The sequence below is a fragment of the Biomphalaria glabrata genome, chromosome 1, assembly GCF_947242115.1.
Source record: "Biomphalaria glabrata chromosome 1, xgBioGlab47.1, whole genome shotgun sequence".
Taxonomy (NCBI): Eukaryota; Metazoa; Mollusca; class Gastropoda; family Planorbidae; genus Biomphalaria; species Biomphalaria glabrata.
The window spans coordinates 55,372,247-55,387,592 of record NC_074711.1 but is presented as its reverse complement, the minus strand read 5'-3'; the positions used below and the strand labels follow the sequence as shown (position 1 = coordinate 55,387,592).

Below are 15,346 nucleotides of genomic sequence, written 5' to 3'. Positions count from 1 at the left end.
ATCATGGAAAACCAAGAAAAGATAATAAGACCAGTAGCAATGTATGCAAGTGAGACCTACTTATTGATGAAGACAATTGAAAATCTACTAAATATTTGGGAACGAAAAATTCTTAGAAAAATCTATGGTGCTATACAAGATGAAACGGAGTGGATGGCACGCACTAACCATGAGATATGGTTTAATTGGTTTGGTTTGTTTTTTTCAGTACATCGGCACAATTCAGAACTATCGTACCCATAATCTCTCAAGGGTTATTTCCCTTATCTAGGCATTAAAAATAAGGTCCACTCACAGTTCAAATAGTAATAATTTTAGTAATCTAATAAACATCTTTTTGAAAATATGTATATATTTATAAGTACTTTGCCTGATCTCAACTCAAATTTTAGTAGCCAATCCCACCTCCCGGATAAAGCCCAATATCTTCACAGGATCAACACAATCAAAGTTATCAAACTGTATTTTGAGGTTGTCTGTTCTAAAAAAAGTGGGGCAATCAAGGAGGATATTTTTACGGTGAGATTAGAGTCAAAGTACTCGCACAGTGGAGGCTCCTCTCAATTTAGCATAAAGTAGTGTGTGAGGTAGGTGTGGCCAATCCTAAGTCTGGAGATGGATTTACTTCCATGCCGTGTCAGAACTTTAGATGTGGACCACCCCATGACATCCGCCACAATGGTATGAAGACCCACCGATAGTGACAGAAATAGGGCAGGTCACTTTGAAAGAATGACAGAGAGAGGAGCGAAAATTGTATACCGGCAAAAAACAAAAGGCAGGCGACCCAAAGGCAGACCCGAATGTGATGCATTCAGTGGATTAATTAGTACCCACGGCGCCTATAGGGGTTCAATGAACCCGCGCCCACTACCATTAGGGTCCCACTGGCTGTGTCGTAGAGCCATATGGCTCGTAGGGGGTTCATAGCGATTGGGACAATGATGGGGACTATGATTCGTGACCGACAGGGCCCACATGAGCCCATGGGGGTGACACCAAAGTGGAAAAATAATTGTACTTTGGTTTGATTTCCAAGTATGATATATTGTTGAAGAAAACACAACCACTTACCTCGCCCCACAATTTCAAAACTAGATAATAGGCTTGTTCCCTTGTTGGGTAATGCAGTTTTAGCAAAATACTAAAAATACTAAAATCCAATACGCGCCATATATGCTAGGATTCTCCTCTCTAATTCTGCAGTTATCATCCAACATTCGCAAGCATATAAGAATGCGGCTATGAGCAAGGAGCGCATCAGTCTGATTTTAGTGTCGAGGGCTATGCCTCAAATTATATTTGTGAGAACCAAAAGTCAGAAGTAATGGCTGAACAAATAGTCAAAGTAAGGAGAAATCACGATTTATCTTGAAATCTATTGGTGGTGCTTCCAATAAGACACTATTATTTATAAGGAGTAATAACTGAATCAAGCGTAATGACATTATTACTTATAACTAAAAAATAAAAGTACACCACTTGCATTGGAATGTACCGATACATAAAGACTACTCGATTTCTTTGTCACACACTAAATTTTTCCTATGGGTTTGGGGGCCCCACCAACATATTATTGAACCCGGGCCCACGTGCACCTTGCTACGCCACTGGATGGATTGATGATGTGGAGGCAGATATAGGCAACAACAGCTTGGGGTTCGGGCATGGAGACGAAGGCTCAGTAAAGATCAGAATGGAATGTGTTGAGGCAGGCCAGAGCTCTAAGTGGGCTGTAGCGCAACTGGGGTGATAGTGGGATGGATGTGTAAGCTAATTACTGTTAGGCCAGCCGGTTTATCCTAGATTCATTCATGGGTACCGAGTATTAGTCCACCCTACAATGCGTTTCTGTCACCACATCGTGCACTCCTGTATTTTTTTTAATCATCAAATGTTTACATTACTTTTCGTATTGATAATGATGACAGTAAAACAGAAGATCTATATGCTAGAACTTTTGGTTGCAGAAACAGCGCCCTGAGTACTGGCATTGACTTATTCAAATTCCCCAGGAATGATAATGTGTGTGTGTGTGTTGGGATGTGTGGGAAGCATAATTAGGACTTAACAAGACAAAGTTGCACCAAGTAGGCTAGAATAATTTTTTTTATGTAACGTCTTTTATATGATAAGATAGAAGGACAGTTCTTTGCAGTAAGCATTTTAAGAAGCCCAAATCTTCGGTCCTCAAACCTTGTATTGATGTCTTAACAAAACTTCTACTGTTACACATAGACAGATCCCAGGTACTGTGCCCAGTAAATTCCATATTATACACGGGGGAGGAGAGAAACAAGTCAAAGCAAGATAGCTTAGCTACTAGCATTCTTAAAATACAAAACCAGCTTTTTAACTTTTATTATTCAAGAGTAATCCCCACATTGAAAGCAGTTAGCTCAATGGAAAGCTGATAGTATTCATGAAGAGAATGGAATATTGTTTTATGGGAACATAATTATAATAGCTTTAAGTATGAGAAGTGAAATTTTTGACAAGTTTCACACAGGTCATTTTTTTCTTGAGAAAACCAGGTCGAAAGCACAACAAAAGGTGTTTTGTCCAGGAATGTCCAAAGATATTTCTTTCGACAATAATGAAATGCTCAACTTGTGCAACATTCAAAAGAAATAACGTGAAAGAATAATGGCTATCCCATTCTGTACCAGACAGACCACGGAAAAGTGTTGCGATTGATTTGTTTGAATGATGGAACAGTGACTACTTGATAGTAGTTGACTATTTCTCCAAATACCCTGAAATAAAACGACTTGAGAACAAAACAGCGGAAAGTGTTATCAGGGCACTGAAAGGTATTTTTGCTAGACATGGCATACGAAAAGAAACAGTGAGCGACAATATGCCATTTAAATATAGAGAATTTGCTTCTGAATGGGGTTTCAAGATAACCACATTAAGCCCCAAATTGTCAAAGTGAGGTGTATATTGTTATCGTCAAGCAGATATTCAACAAAGCTTTAAAAAGTGGTAAAGATCCATATTATACCTCGCTATGCTAGAGTATAGACTATAGAAATACTCCAATAAATGGACTGCCTTATTCACCATCTCAACTGCTGACTCAGGGTACATTATTCTGTCAGGGTTCACTTTAGGCTTGGCTGGACTTAGTTCCTGTGGCTCGATGGGGGCTCACTTTAGGCTTGGCTGGACTTAGTTCCTGTGGCTCGATGGGGGCTCACTTTAGGCTTGGCTGGACTTAGTTCCTGTGGCTCGATGGGGGCTCACTTTAGGCTTGGCTGGACTTAGTTCCTGTGGCTCGATGGGGGCTCACTTTAGGCTTGGCTGGACTTAGTTCCTGTGGCTCGATGGGGGCTTGAGAATTGTTATATTACTATTACTACTAAATATGTTTAACTCCAACTCCAGAATAACACTAATTCCATGAAATAATAATGATACTTTACTACTTAGTAATCAAAAAGAGCACAAATAGTGACATCAACTTCAATGTATATTTTATACATACAACAGCAGCCCAGGAACATAATACAACTAACTACCAATTTCACTCTATCAATCAAGGGAAACTCCCATTCAAAAACATCACGTGTATACTGTTCACATTCATGCCGGGGGGGGAGGGTGAAGAAATAAACAAAGGGATATAACTCTTGCATACTTAAATAGTACAAAGAAATAACACAATCACTCTCACCATACCTGCCCCTGACATATTCCATAGGAAAAACATGACAGAAAGCAGTTGTCGTACATGATAAAGAAAAACGATTTAAAAAAAAAAAACATGCAGGCGAAATCAAGTATTTACAAGAGTTTTGACGAAGATATCTTTGGGTACTATGATACAGATGAAGACCAAAGTGATCAAATTGTGTCGCAAGCGAAACGAGGAATAGACACGTTGATAAAGGAGCGGTTGCATGTAGAATCGTTATTGAAGGAGCAGTTGCCTAGTCAGGACTGTGGCTGCACAAACAGTGGTGACGACAAATTCAACGGGATGTACCGAATCGAAAGGAAAGAGACGAATGAAGAAACTGAAGTCTGTTATGTGCCTGAAGCTTTTGTTCCTGATATACCTGCAACGAGTATCTCAATGAGCTGGGCGTGTGTACTTCTACCATCATCATCGACATTGGCATAGACGAATGTCAGTCAATCAGGCTAAATCTGAGCTGTCAAGCGGAAGACATCTGCAACTTGAACTTGAAGAGACATATCTCCATAGCTGATGAGGACTGCGGCGCATTGCACTTTGTTTGCAACATGGCTGAAGGTGAACCTGCAGCTCCCTTGGGAGGCGTCTTGGGAGGATCTGCTGAAACCGCGTGCCCAATCAACGGCTGTGTTGACGAAGACAGTGCTCGACACTATCTCTCTAAGTGTCAAACAATCACGTCATCGTCTCAAGAACAGATTGTCCAATTGGAAGAAGAGAAAGCGACGGCAGCAGAGAACAGTGCAGATGACTTCGTGGGGAACACACTCCATGCCGTCAGTGGCCCCCACCGATCGACCTCCACTTGAACTTTCAAACGTAAACTGTAATGAGCCTGTTTTTTTTCGGGACGAAAAACGCAAAGAAGGGGACAATGTTATAACTCTGCCATGCACACCGCCATCCAAGCTAGTGCAGAAGGTGCGCACTATCAGAGACTTGACTAGGAAGGATGTCGACATGAAAAAGAGAAAACGACTTTCGCTTAAGTCAGAGCTGATAAGGATGATGTGCTCAAGACATGATTATCTACATGTATGTCATCTCCCCATGTAAATAAACATCTATACCTCGTTGAGTTGCCTCCCTTAAGTTATTACACTATTGTGTTTATAGTTACGTCATTATTTGTTGTGAATGTTTTAGTGAAAAGTTCTTGAAAGGATAGTTTTCAAAGTTTACTTTTACCAACACGTCTCTGTTAATTAATTGCAATGTTTAATTGTCTACAGTCATTTATTTCTCAGTAGTAACAGAACACCTAGCACCATGGGCGTAGCCAGGATTTTTTTTCGGGGAGGGTTTGGGGGGGGGGAATCCCCCCCCCCCCACGAGAAAAAAAAATATATATGTGTGTGTGTGTGTACATAATTAATCTTCTGACCCTTTCGGAAGACGTTTATTGTAGACTCCCCGCCCTTGCTAGCAAGAGGTCTGGGGGAGTTCGCAGCGCTCCACCAGCGCGGGGCGAAGCCCCGCCGCCGACCACTATTTCTGGTATTGAAAGCCAACAAAATGCATATTCTGAGGTATCTACAGTGCATTATCTTGCTATTAAAAAGTTTTATTTCAAAACCTAATGTGCTATTCTTACTGACTTAGACCCTCTCGCGCCGTTCGGCGCATTTTCCGGCAAGCTGTTTCCGCAACTCTTATTTTGCGTAATTCATTTTGTCGGAAAACATGTCCCGCAAAACCTCATGCGACGCTCTGTCACAACCTTACTAAGGATTCGACTCCCAGTTCGGCATATGATTTCTTTGATTTAGACCCGATCTCTATGACTGACTCCTAAAATCTGTCTTAGCCATCTTTGTTGAGACACATTTAATGATTTTCAATTTCGGCAGAAGACTATTCACACTTAATTAATGGAGCCCAAGCCACTGTTAAAAATTTGTAACCTTTCTTGACTACGCTCTTGGAATTACATGCCTGTATTTCGCTTTAGATTTTATATCGAAAAGGAAAGTTTTTTCGTCAAAACATCTGTTTAGGGGTTGTAAACTAAAAAATCTCTGGGTTTTTTTTGTTTTGTTTTTAATTCAAAACCCCATTTAGCTACGATCATAGAATTTGGTGACTGTAGTTTGCTTTAAAATAATATTGAAGAGAGAGGTTTTCAACTCTAAACGCTCTGTAGGGGAATTTTAAACTCAAAACCATCTGGAGGGGTTTTAAACTTTAAAGAAAAAGCCATCTGGAGGAGGGGGATTTAAACTCAAAACCCCTTTGGCTACGCTCATAGATTTTATAGTGTGTAATTTGCTTTTTTTTATATTGAAGAGGTACTTTTTAGCTTCAAACCCCAACTGGAAGGGGGAGGGGGGTTAAACTCAAAACCCCTTTGGCTACGCTCATAGAATTTTGAGTGTGTAATTTGCTTTTTTTTATATTGAAGATGGGGTTTATCGTAAATTTTGGAGGGGGGGGGAGGGTTAAAATCAAAATCTTCCTCAACTGTGGTGTTGGAATTTGGGGATTGTTGTTTGCATTTTTTTTGTTTTGTTTTATAGAAGAGGGACATTTAACTGCAAAAACCTCTGGTAGGGGGTTTAAAATTCAAAACCCTCTGTAGGGGGTTTTTAAACTCAAAGCCCCCTGGTAGAGGGATTTGTATCTCAAAACCCCCTGATAGGGTTTTTAAAAATCTCAAAACCCCCTGGTAGGGGGATTTAAACTCAAAACCCCCTGCTAGAGGGTTTTTAACTCAAAACTGCCTCGGCTGTGCTGTGGTAAGTGATGATTTAGTATTAAAATCTCACCTAAAATAAACAAAATGAAAGCAAAAATCAGTCACTTAATTCCGTCCCCCCCGCCCCCTCTGCGGGGGGGGGGGATTTCATTTCGGGGGGGTTTGAACCCCAAGAACCCCCCCCCTGGCTACGCCCATGCCTAGCACCGAAAACGGCAGTCTATCCATTCACCCTTTTGTGTGTTGTTTCGATTAAAATTGCAAAATACCTAGGTGTTATAATAAATGAAAAACTGTCATGGAATCCACATATTGATGAAACTAAAAAAAAAAAAATCAAACAAAGCATTAGGGTTTAGTAAAAGAAATTTCTATAAATCAAATAAGAACATAAAACTAAAATGTTATTTAACCTTGGTTAGGCCAATAATAGAATATGCATCCTCCGTTTGGGACCCCTCAACTCAAGAAAACATTAAGAAACTGGAACAGACACAAAATAGAGCATTGAGATTCATAACAAACGAATATTCACATTTAACCAGAGTAACACCTTTAGTAAAATCACTAAATTTAGAAAGCCTTCAGGATAGAAGACTCAAAAGTAAACTAGCAATTATACATAAAACACTGAACCATAATCTTCAAATACAAAAACAAAATTTAATAAAATACTCTGAAAGACACAAAGGTAAAGAAACATTCCTCGTCCCATATGCTAGGACAAATTTGTACAAATACTCCTTCTTCCCTAGTGCTATTACAGCATGGAATGGGTTGCCTGAGCTAGCCAGGAAAACCAGTGACTTGGCAGAATTTAAGTCATTGGTTAATATGCATGACTAAATGCATGACGCGTATGACGTAATCATCTTCTTTTTTGTTTTGAAGTAACGTCTGTATTATATAAGATAAGATAAGATAAAAAAAATTAAATAGCGCTATTGGAGATTTTCACAAAAAGCTAAACAATGTCAAGAACGCTAAATTAAACGTCAGTGTTACCAACTAAATAAAAAGAGAAGAGCTTACAAAATTCGAATAAGCAATGCAAAAATGTGAAAAACAAAACCTAACCCTTTTCATAGTTCATAAACATGGCTCGTCCTTTCTCAGGATACAAGGGATTCGAATCACAAGTTTTATGTTGTTTTTTTCTTGAGACTCAGGGAAGAATAAAAACTAAAGTAGCTATAATATATAAACCATAACTTACAAATAGAAAAAACAAAACCTAGTGAAATACTCAGACACAAAGATAGGGGCACATTGCTTATTCTATACGTTAGAACAAATTCGTACAAGTGCTCCTTCTTCCCTATTGCCATATTTGAAAATGAAATGGGTTGCCTGGATTAGCCAGGAAAACCAACGACTTAGCCGAGTTTAAGTCATTGATTCACATGCATGAATGGATTTGCACATGAAATGCGTATGACGTAATTATCTTCTTTTTTGAAGTAATGCTGTAATAGATAAGATAAGGAGTATGAACGGGCGGTGAAGTAACGTCTGTAATAGATAAGATAAGAAGTAAGACGGGGCGGAATAGTTCTGGAGCAGCAAAGTTTTCCACATCAATGCAAGTATGTGGGAGGCAATAGCACAAGATCGGACAGCATGGGGACAGACTGTGCGTGCTGGTTGTTATGGATTGTGTGTGTGTGTGTGTGTTTATGGTGACGGTAGGAAGAGGTTAGGATGAATGATGCAACATAGGTGGCATTGTTGTCACTTAGTCTTAGGACAGACGACTCCAGAACATGAGACTGAAAGATTGTGTCATTGTAGTGACTTAGATTTTGTTAAAGAATTATTACTAAAGTCTGGTGCATCTTTTTATTTTATATTAGCTTGATATAGTCTATATTATAAATGTTTATATTATAAATAAATGTCTATTTAGTTAGCTCACAAAAGGAAGTTATCCATGTTATACTATTAGAAGTTTGATTAGTTCAGTTATTATATTACGCCTACAACGGTTTAGTTGTCTACCAGCAGCATAGATAGGCCTACTGTGCATGCGTATTGGCGAATTTTAAAACGTCCTAAATGGATAAACGATTCCGTGGTTACTTTGGCATTTTCACAGAAACGCTTGGAGAATTTAGCAATAGCTGCAGAAGCCTTTCAATTTTTTGTCAACTCAATGTCTAATGATTTAACTGTATAAAATTTAGCCCTTGTTATTTAAAGGAAGAGTGATCCTTAAAGGATTACAGTACGACATGGCCTATATTGTGCCGATGTGCCTAAACTCAAAACTCTAAATTTAGGTTGCTGGTGATAGTTGATACCAGGTAGGTAAATTCCTGCACCTCCGTAAGGGTATGATTTCCGATACGTATCTGGTATTTCTGTGACGTCTTTGACTAGAATTTTAGCCTTGAAGATGCTTTTTGTAAGATAAATGAAGCTAGTATAAGAGTTAAGAGCTTATACCATTGCAAAATGAAATGGAATTTATATGTAAGCATATTTGGGTTCTTTAAACTTTTGAAGTGGAAAGTTGTTTGCCGTATTTATTTATTTTGGCTGAAATATTTGGAAACTATTTTTAATGTTCTCATAAACAGCAGTTTTCTTAAATAGTCGGAACCCAGCAAGTAATTTGCTGGCCAATTCCTTTTTTCCCCCCATTTTGCTTATTCCTTGCTGTTAATAATAATAAAGCTTGTCTTCGAGTCCGAAGGTTAGTGATGAATGGAATATTTCCCGTTGCTGTTAATATTCGTTTCCTAAATAGCCTGGTTGTAAAGAAAAGTTAAAGTCGTGATGATGAGATGCTTTATTGGGTATCACTTAAGGAAAATTCATGAAATTAAATTTGTGTTTGTATCACGATTGAAAAGTCGATATGGTGAGCATATTTATGTCGCAAATCACATAGAACTATCTAGTTTCGGTACCACTAGCTTTTATTATCGACGACAACGTATTGGCAATCCAACCTGGCACTTTGTTGCTTTTTCTATAATTTTAAGCCTAAAGAAGTCTCCCCTCCCCTTTTTTTAATTAAAAAAAAATAAAACTTTTTTTTACAAGATCTATTTTTTTTGTGAGTTATTTAAATATAAATTGGCTATTGCCAGCGAATACGCATGTGTTTTTTTTTAAATAATATAGGTAAATACTATAATTTAAGCAAACTGGCATATCTTTAGTAATTGGCTTATGGACGTATAGTTTCTTAAACACCTGTCAATCTTGCCGCCATGCTTTTTCTGAATTTTCACTAAAATATATAATTTACATTTTAAAGTTTTTAAAATTTTATCTTAAAAAAAAATCATTGTAAGTGAATGGTCAACAAGTTTTTTTTTTAATGACCTCAGCATATTAAGTCCTAGTTCTGTACATTTTCATGATTTTGTCTGTTGCTTAGTACTAGATCTAGACTAGATAGATTTAAGTATCATCAAGAAATTCAGGAGTAATCTACACTGTTCTACAGTAACTTACGTTTATCGAACAAGTTAAGCTCATTCGCCGACATTTTTTATGTTTGAATTTGTGTATCTCCGTAAAAAACTGATTATATCTATGAACTCCTCATCCATTTTTCTTAAAAAGTAGACATGTTTTATTCTATTACTACTCAAATTTAAACTTATATTTGATGTTAAAGTGAGTCAGGTCGATGATTTCAAAAGCTTAAATTATCGAACACTTTTTTACCTTTATCTTATCTTATCGAACATATTAAGAACTTATCGAACAAATGAGAAGTATGGTGTTTTAAAAGTGTTATAATCTTAAAATTTTGTGAAAAGTATGGTGTTTCAAAAGTGTTATAATCTATATATTTTTTTTATTTATATCATTTTCTTTTTACGCCATGTCAAGACAGACAGATTTTAGTCATTTTCACATGGTCCACATCGAAGGAATCTATAATCTATCACTGATCAGCTCTGCTTAGAAACTGACGGTGCTAAGCCCAGTAACGCATTACCGTAGTACTTATTTAGGTCTAAGCTATTTTGAGACATACAAGGCATCATAAGGCCATTAATAAATTAAATCCAGATATTATCTATTTGAGGGAGAGCCTAATAAGCTTTGGTAGCCAATAGATAATCCTCCCCAAGTCATTGCAGGACACAACAGTTTTCTTGGTTGACCTAAAAACAAAACATACGGTACGCGGCCCTACGTAACTAGCCGCCGATCTAGCACGCTCAGTGTATGTAACAGCCCAAAAGTCAGTGCTAGATATTTTTCGATCTGGGCGGGGAAGGGGGGGATGCTGAAAAGCTATGGTAGCTTGCGAGCTGTGTTACCTATAGTATAGATGTAGATAGATCCGCCCTCCCTAAACAACCTGGTTGACCAAAAAAAAAAAAAAACACCGTATTTTAGAACACGCTTAGTATTTGTCACACACACACAAACAACATATCTATATATCTATCACGCCTAGTGTTTGTGACCTAATTAGCGGCTTGACCTTAGGTACTCGAATGATGGCTCCTCCCCTTTTCCCCTCAACATTGTTCTTACTACAACTTGAACAATGTTTTGGGGCTGCGTTGGTGGCCAGGTGTGTGTGTTGGGCTGTCACTGACCTTTTTTTTTTTTTTGTTGTGTGTTAGTCTGGTGGCTGCGTTTGGATTGAGTCTTGAAATTTACGTTGTTAATTTGCACTGAAAAAGTGTGAATGTTGGAGAGTGGAATTGCGTAAGAAGAAAGCGCGGGTAAGGGGGTGTAGGCAGAATAACAGAGTGGTTAAATGTGTTATTGTTATTATTTTGAGTATTTGTGATGTTTCAAAGGAGTGTCTTTGTAGCGCATTATGAGCTTTATCATACTTTACGGTATATGGTACTTATATATAATTTTTTAGGCCCTGCGCCAAACGTCTAGATCGAGAAGCACAACTGACTATATATTTGAGGCTGACGTCACATTTTAATGGTCGATCAATTATTGATGATCTCTTGATACAGTGTCTTGACTGTTTCTCTCCCCCCCCCCCCCCCCCCTTTTTTTTTACCTACCAAAGACATTTTTATTTCAAAATACCATATCTACATTCTATACCCCCCCCCCCCCTTTAGCCCTTTCGTTTTATTAATATCTCTTCACATCAAGCACATGCGCTAGGTATTGGTTTATAAAACATAATTCAGAAGTTAATAGAATGGGGCATCTGAAAAAAAAACAACACAACTGGATATATTCTAAATTCATTGTTCCTGTGTTATATTCCATATTCCCTGCTCCTGTGGTAGCACAACGATGATAATAGCATCAAACTATATGTGTCATAAAATCAAGCTTTTAAAATGGGTACAATTAGTGCATACCGATGTAAATCTATTTACTTAGAAAAATATAGCACATCTACGGTAAACCACAAATAGCTGATACAAATTGTAACACATGGGTAATTTATATATGTACTTTGCATTACATTATTTTTAAAAATAACAATTAAAAAATATATTATTTAAATATTTTGTGTTCTTTGGGTTATACCCCTTTGATGTTTATTTTTAACATTAAAATGGCGTTCGATATCTTACGAAGCTGAGATTGCTTATATAAAAACTGCTATTATCGAACACCCCCTTTTTAAACCTCAATTTTCATGTTTAGGTAGCAAAGGACACTTTAAAGAAAATTGTTGTAAATATTTCTCAGCCTAATTAGAAGCGTATTATATAGGTTTTGTTGAGCTGAACATCATTGGCATTAAAAAATACCCTTAACCCGAGACTCACTTCACTCTTCCCAAGAGGTCAAAAAAAGTGAAATTTTTATACCAATATTACCAATGCACTTTGAATATAAGTAAAAAAATTATCCTAGGGTGAAAATGAAACTAAATATAGCTAAACTATAAAGAAATGGACAATGCACAATAGGAATGGACTAGTTTCGTCATAATCATCGAAATAAAGGAGAATTTTAAAAAATACAATGGGGTGTTCGATAAGTACCTTAAAACGAAGGTGTTCGATAGATGTAAGTTACTCTATTCAGTATTCTAATTCTAGTCCTAGATCTAGAGTGTTTTGAGTAATCAATCTAGACTCGAATCTCTGTCTCAGACAGTGTCTGAATCTATTCTAGATCTAGACTCTCTATTATAGTATTTAGAGTGACAGAGTCTAGTAGAGTAATTTATTTAATCCGGACAGTACATGAATTCGGACACTCGCCGTTTTTGTGGTCATTAAATCTTTTTGATATTTAGACTCTAATATGAAATTAGCGTGCTGTAATGCTGTACTACTGTATAATCATTATAATCTAATGTGCTTGTCCATTTTCCAATGATTTTGACCGTTTCCTTCCATTTTAGCTGTCTTTTTATGTAAGAATAAGAAAAATGAATTTCAAATTTGTAAGTCAGGTTGTTGTTTTTTCCTATGTTAACAGGATGACTTTACCTCTTGTCTTGAATTTCTTCGTAGGGTAAAGACTAGTCACTAGTGACTAGATTCCTAGATCTAAATCTATATTTTTTATTTCTAAGTCTATACTAATAGTCTATACTAATGAGCCCTGCAATATTTATTGTTTTTGGAGCTGGATTTATTTGATTCATAAGCCAAGTTGTTTGATTCCATACAAAAAAAAATCAATAGGGTGTCTGAATTAAATTACAATTTTCTTACCAAAATTTATTTCAGACAGCCAGTTTTGGACATCTATGTTAATGATCTTATATTTGTTCGTTTGTTTTTTGTTTTTTTTTATAGAGAAGAAATGGGCAAATGTTTGGAGTGAGGATAATCTAGATTTATATAGAGAGAATATAGAGGATTCAGTAAGGCAAGAATGGCTATCCTAACCTGTACTATACTACAAAAGATCATCTGTATTAGAAATTTATTAAATTGATAAACAAAAAACACAAACATTTAACACACATCTAATATGATCTAATCATGCAAACATAAAATAAGTCAAGTCGGTATAGAAGTCAGTATCCCAGTGACCTAATTTAGGTAGAATAAGTGTGTTCATATTTGTATTTTTTGTTTTCATATTTATTACCCTTTACCTATCCCTTAGTCTGTTGGAGCGTTGGGGCACCAGGCAAGATTTGTCAACCGTCTTTCTCCATTCCTCCCTTTTTTTTGCCTTGTTAAGAGCCTCTCTCAATGGCAGGCCCGTCCATTCTTTAATGTTGTCCTCCCATCGCTTTTTCTGTCTGCCTCTTCTTCTTTTCCCCGTCACTGTTCCCTGAAGGAAGGTCTTTGCGAGCCCTGTAGATCTTGTAATGTGGCCAAAGGTTTTAAGCTTTCGTCTTTTTACAATAGTTAGCAGGTCGTCATGGGCTCCGATCGCTACAGTAACCCTGTCTCTTATTTCTTGGTTTGTGATGCAGTCTTTGAATGTGATGCTTAGGATCCTTCTGTAGCATCTCAATTCCATTGCTAGGATCCTCCTCTCAAGCTCTGCATTCAACGTCCACGACTCGCAAGCATATAAAAATGTGGCCATGACCAGAGAGAGCATCAGTCTGATTTTGGTGCCGAGGGCTAAGCCCTTATCTTTCCATATTATTTTAAGTTTTGAAAGGGCTGCTGTGGACTGTGATATTCGGGCCAATAGTTCGGGTTTAATTCCCTCATCTGAGACAATAGCTCCGAGGTATTTGAAGCTGTTAACACTAGTTAGCTTTTCACCTCCAATACTGATGCCTCTTTTAAAGCCCTGATGGCTATTGGTCATAATTTGAGTTTTTTCGGCAGTTATTTGCATGCCATATGCTGTGGAAGTCTTGTCAATGCGCATCACCAGGTCAGCTAGTTCTTCTTCTGTCCCTGCTAGGCCGTCAATGTCATCTGCGAAGCGCAAGTTAGTAATTCTTCTTCCTCCAATGCTAAAAGTACCCTTCCTATTTGATAATGTCGATCCTGGGAAGGTACTGGGCTTTGTCCGGGAAGTGGGGTTATCTGCGAAGATCTGATTTATGAATTTGGGAACATGTACTATTTACATTAGATTTTTACCAAATAATTAAATTTTTACTACCTTTACATTTTAACTGTGAATAGACCTCGATTTTAATGATATGACTGTATAGAATCTGACCCTTGTTGTTTAGAGAGAGAGTAGTCCTTAAGGGACTACAGGCATGACATGGCCTAAATTGTGCCTATGTGCCTCAAATCAAAAATCAAAATCAAATCAAACTAAAAGTACCTTCATAGCCCTCGAGGGCATCTTCCATTATCCTTTCAAGGAAGATGTTGAAGAGTGTTGGTGACAGTAGGCAGCCTTGTCTTACTCCAACTGTGGTTTTGAACCAGTCCCCAATATTATTGTTGAAGTACACCGCACTGGTGGCATCCTTGTAGAGGTTCTGGATAACTTTGATTATGTTTTTATTAATGTTGTACAACAAGTAGTACAACATCGTATTTATACATAATTCAAAAACATCTTATAAAATGATTTAATGTGAAGGGCCATGCCTGGCGATCTTAAAATTTAGTTAATGTTAATATAGAATTATTCCTTTATTCAGTTGTACATTCTGTGGGATATGTGATGCTGGATTAGCTTGAGTAAGAGACCTTGTTCCCAGATTTAGTCAAATGCTTTTTCTAAGTCAACCCACACAATTGTTGTTGGTTTCTTTTCTTGAAAGCTGTCTTCTATTTCTTGTGTGATGAAGGCGATTTGATCTTCTGTTGATCTACCTTTTCTAAAGCCAGCCTGGGCTTCAGTGAGTAGGTTATTTGACTCAAGGATCCAAGTGAGCCTGCTATTTATCACTCTTTCCATCAGTTTGTTAGTACAGCTAGTGAGGCTGATGGGACCTTAGCTATCCAGTTTATTTGTTGGTTTGCCGTGCTTTAGTATAGGGATCATAATGGCTTTTTTCCAGATGTTTGGAATTCCGCCTCATTTCCAGCTAGCATTGAATATTTGTAGCAGTTTTCTTTTGGCTTGAGAACCCAAGTGAAGAAGCATGTCATTAG

At 37.4% G+C, this 15,346-nt stretch overlaps 1 protein-coding gene across 1 annotated transcript in view; it reads left to right on the top strand.

The window, feature by feature from the left end:
• Window positions 1-9,580: 9,580 nt before the first annotated feature.
• The window catches only part of LOC106053789 (zinc finger CCCH domain-containing protein 13-like), a 23,165-nt gene continuing 17,399 nt past the window's right edge, over window positions 9,581-15,346 (top strand). Inside the window, exon 1 of the mRNA XM_056044884.1 lies at window positions 9,581-9,695. The gene's annotated coding sequence lies outside the window, so the exon portion shown is untranslated. The remainder of the gene's footprint in view (window positions 9,696-15,346) is intronic.